The sequence below is a fragment of the Ostrinia nubilalis genome, chromosome 1, assembly GCF_963855985.1.
Source record: "Ostrinia nubilalis chromosome 1, ilOstNubi1.1, whole genome shotgun sequence".
NCBI classification, from domain to species: domain Eukaryota; kingdom Metazoa; phylum Arthropoda; class Insecta; order Lepidoptera; family Crambidae; genus Ostrinia; species Ostrinia nubilalis.
Window position 1 is genome coordinate 25,001 of NC_087088.1, and position 5,000 is coordinate 30,000.

At 39.1% G+C, this 5,000-nt stretch overlaps 1 non-coding gene across 1 annotated transcript in view; it reads left to right on the forward strand.

The window, feature by feature from the left end:
• The first annotated feature begins 3,104 nt into the window (after positions 1-3,104).
• LOC135077336 (small subunit ribosomal RNA) overlaps positions 3,105-5,000 on the forward strand; it is a 1,903-nt gene continuing 7 nt past the window's right edge. Inside the window, exon 1 of the ribosomal RNA XR_010258444.1 lies at positions 3,105-5,000. This exon is cut by the window's right edge and continues 7 nt beyond it. This is a non-coding gene — a ribosomal RNA (small subunit ribosomal RNA).

Genomic DNA, 5,000 nt, shown 5'->3' on the forward strand with positions numbered 1-5,000 from the left:
ACTTGCATAATAATGAATGATTCTGTGTGTTGTGTTATTATTAAATTTATACATAATTTAACTCTTTATTCACTATCGACTGTTACACGTCACTACCCGAGAAATGTTGCTAAAGCGCCATCTATTGGGATAATAGCGCACCTCGCGCTAATGGCACCCACGTCAGCGGACAGTGAAGTTCGGTCGGTTCCCGACAGGTGTCGCCCGGGCGCGGAAATATTATGTCCTTGTCTCAATCTTCACACAAAATTGAATTTAAATCATACCTAATAGTAATAATAATATAATTTACTGTGCAATAATTTGGGTACTTACATAACACACTTTTCAGTAATCATTGCAATAATAAAATTATATTATCACCACTACAGTCTTGATTTTTAATTCGTTTTTTGGCAATTCAGATGTATTAAACCTCTTTTTGCTTTGAATTGTTGGAATAAAGGTAATAAAAATATGAAACTGAATTACATCAAGTACAACTAACAAGTATGATTGTTATTGTTTGTTTTGTGAATTCAATGTACACTAATTATTATGTACATTTTAGAGATTGAATAGAAAAAATAACGCGTTTTTAACACAGTAAAACAACATAATAATAATAATTATTAGTTTAAAAATAATATTAATATCATAAACGAAAATATATATTGACTAGCGGCCGCCCGCGACTTCGTACGCGTGAATCCCGTTTTTCCCGTGGGAATTTCGGAAATTCCTTTCTTAGTGCACCTCTACGGTACCTAAGCTACGTCCCTTCCAAATTTCAAGTGCCTACGTTTAGCCGTTTAGGCTGTGCGTTGATCTGTCAGTCAGTCAGTCAGTTTCTCCTTTTATATATTTAGATGATCATCAATCATCATTGTCGTCATCATAATCAACTTGGATTATAAAATTGGCATCTTGTTAAATTAGCTATTTTATGAAACGAAGATTTTACTAACAAAGATTTACATAAAAAAAGGTTTGTAACCTATGGATATTGGCCAGCGAGTCCAGTAATAGAAAAATAATGTCCTTAATTTTATTGTAACTTCAAAAATATGATAATAAAAACTCAAATAAGCATTTTAAAAGGATCAGTACATTTTTAAATTGAAACCTTAAATTCTTTGAAGGTTTATTTTTTAATTTGTGGAAATGCTCTCCATTTTTTATTAGTGGATATGTTTTAATGTTGACAACACTTCTAAAATGTCAAAATTCCGTGTAATTAAAAATCTAATCAGACTTCAGGTACCGATAGTGTTGTACATTTTGTCTATTCTAGACAAATGTCTTAAAAACTTGGTGCAAAACGACGTTATTAATTATAATTTTAGGTCTTCAAAAGTTTTAAGTAATTTCAGGGATTACAAATTAGTTTGATTTATATATTAATATAAAATTGCATAATTACATAACACACTCAAACATTTTAAGTGCAACTGTTGTTTATTTATAATTGGGTATTTAACAAAATTTAATTATGTACTTAACTTTTTAAAAGGCCTAATTTTATACACCCACTATGGTATATATTTATTAGTTAAAGTTTTGAATAGTTTTGAATATTAATCATATACATCAATTAGTTTTTTTGTTTGTTTTTCCAACAAATCACGAAATAGGAAAAAATGTATCAATACAACTAAAAATCTTAATTTCTTTATTAAAAAAAAGTCGTGATTTATAATAATAATTTCGAATTAACAAAAATAATTTAATATTTTTTGTTCTTAATACGAAAGTTTTTTTTTTTTAATTAATTATTTTATTGTATTTATGTGTTATTAATATTATTAATTTTCCTATTTCGTGATTTATGGGGTGTCGCTTTTAACACTTTAATCGCAATCAATTTTTTTTTTTCTGTATCATCTTTTTAATAAAAAAAAAAAAAGGATCATCTAATCTAACCTAACCTAACCTAACCTAACCTAATCTAACCTAACTTTTTTTTTAATTATTAATTATCTGGTTATACATATAGGGGGTGTGTCACTTTAATTTTTTTTTTTTTTTTTTTTTTTTTTTTTTTTTTTTTTTTTTTTTTTTTTTTTTTTTACACTTAGCATTTAAAGCTGCGCGTGCGCAGCAGCGTACGAGCATAGCGTTAAAAATGTTTCTTTTCCATTCGCGGCTTCCACTCGAGAACCGAGAGAGTGTACAGACAAACGCGACGTCGGCGGCGTCCGGCCGAGCGAGATCAGTAACACAGCGACCGCCGTGCGCAGAGCGCGCGCGCACGCTCAAATGTATTATAAACATGATGCGCGCGCGCAGCACACTCTGCGTACGACGGATCGGTGCGTTTATAAGTTGTGTTTTAAAGCAAAGTGGTGAAAGAGTTGATGAAACTTTAACTTTTTCACTCTGTATGTACACTCTGTTGGCGTCTGAGGTTTCGGATGTTCAATGAGATTGACGGGACTTAGTGTGTGGCTCATTGGACGCTTGTTAAACTTTGTAGATCTACGGATGGGTTGTATGATCGAATTCGTAATAAAGATCTGTCTCACTCGGGCAATGTGTCCGCGCTATGTGCAGTTATCTGTGCTTTTGCATACGCGCTTCGACTGGCCACTTTTTAATACGCTTCGTTGTAACGCTTCCCGCCACATTAACCTTACATAAGGGCGATGATGGCTTTTTAGCGTTTACATCAGCGTATCAAATATATGTGTATATTTTTATGTATTCTATAGCACACACTCACAACACGCAAACATTTCAATGATGTATATGTCTCTGTAGTGATGGTGTCGACAAATCGTGAGAGGTAGGGTGGTTTTTCCAACACCGGGCTGACATATCGTTCATGATACGAAATTTGTTAGATTTTATTATAAAATGTGATGAATGAATGTTATGTCTATGCGAACGTTCAGTGTGGGCGCCTCTGTGAGCGCTATGTGGGTGTGTTTTTCTAGCATTCTATATTAATTTATAGAGTGTTGCAAAGACTCGCCTCACGACACACGTTGTAACTGCGAACAGTGTACACAGTAGTCAAGCCCAGTTCGGTCGGTCAAACGTCGAATTGGGCTATAGACACCAAACACACTCTTCGTTAATATTCTTTAACGAGAGCTATCATATGTATAATAATATGTGTAAGCTCCCTGGTTGATCCTGCCAGTAGTTATATGCTTGTCTCAAAGATTAAGCCATGCATGTCTCAGTGCAAGCCGTATTAGGGCGATACCGCGAATGGCTCAATATATCAGTTTTGGTTCCTTAGATCTTACTCAGTTACTTGGATAACTGTGGTAATTCTAGAGCTAATACATGCAATCAGAACTCTGACCAGTGATGGGACGAGTGCTTTTATTAGATCAAAACCAATCGACGGAGGGCCTCGCGTTCGAAGTCGTTAATTTTGATGAATCTGGATAACTTTTGCCGATCGCACGGTCCAGCACCGGCGACGCATCTTTCAAATGTCTGCCTTATCAACTTTCGATGGTAGTTTCTGCGACTACCATGGTTGTCACGGGTAACGGGGAATCAGGGTTCGATTCCGGAGAGGGAGCCTGAGAAACGGCTACCACATCCAAGGAAGGCAGCAGGCGCGCAAATTACCCACTCCCGGCACGGGGAGGTAGTGACGAAAAATAACGATACGGGACTCTTACGAGGCCTCGTAATCGGAATGAGTACACTTTAAATATTTTAACGAGGAACAATTGGAGGGCAAGTCTGGTGCCAGCAGCCGCGGTAATTCCAGCTCCAATAGCGTATACTAAAATTGTTGCGGTTAAAAAGCTCGTAGTTGCATTTGTGCGCCGCGCTGTCGGTGCACCGCATCCGCGGTGATACTGACACGTTTGCGGAGCATATCGTCGGTGAGCCGACGGTCAAACGTCGGTTCAATATCAAAATCCTATCGCGGTGCTCTTCAGTGAGTGTCGAGATGGGCCGACAATTTTACTTTGAACAAATTAGAGTGCTCAAAGCGGGCTCAAAATGCTGCTTGAATATTTCGTGCATGGAATAATAGAATATGATCTCGGTTCTATTTTGTTGGTTTTCAGAACTCCGAGGTAATGATTAATAGGGATAACTGGGGGCATTCGTATTGCGACGTTAGAGGTGAAATTCTTGGATCGTCGCAAGACGAACATCAGCGAAAGCATTTGCCAAAGGTGTTTTCATCAATCAAGAACGAAAGTTAGAGGTTCGAAGGCGATTAGATACCGCCCTAGTTCTAACCGTAAATATGTCATCTAGCGATCCGCCGACGTTACTACAATGGCTCGGCGGGCAGCTTTCGGGAAACCAAAGATTTTGGACTCCGGGGGGAGTATGGTTGCAAAGCTGAAACTTAAAGGAATTGACGGAAGGGCACCACCAGGAGTGGAGCCTGCGGCTTAATTTGACTCAACACGGGAAATCTCACCAGGCCCGGACACCGGAAGGATTGACAGATTAACAGCTCTTTCTTGATTCGGTGGGTGGTGGTGCATGGCCGTTCTTAGTTGGTGGAGCGATTTGTCTGGTTAATTCCGGTAACGAACGAGACTCTAGCCTGCTAAATAGGCGTCGTCATTTAGGTGTGCGTGGCTCACGTCACGCAACTCACTGGCGACGTATTAAAATTCTTCTTAGAGGGACCGGCGGCTTCGAGCCGCACGAGATTGAGCAATAACAGGTCTGTGATGCCCTTAGATGTCCTGGGCCGCACGCGCGCTACACTGAAGGAATCAGCATGTTCTCCCAGGCCTAGAGGCCCGGGCAACCCGTTGAAACTCCTTCGTGCTGGGGATTGGGGTTTGCAATTATCCCCCATAAACGAGGAATTCCTAGTAAGCGCGAGTCATAAGCTCGCGTTGATTACGTCCCTGCCCTTTGTACACACCGCCCGTCGCTACTACCGATTGAATGATTTAGTGAGGTCTTCGGACCGACACGCGGTGGCTTCACGGCCGTCGGCGTTGCTGGGAAGTTGACCAAACTTGATCATTTAGAGGAAGTAAAAGTCGTAACAAGGTTTCCGTAGGGGAACCTGCGGAAGG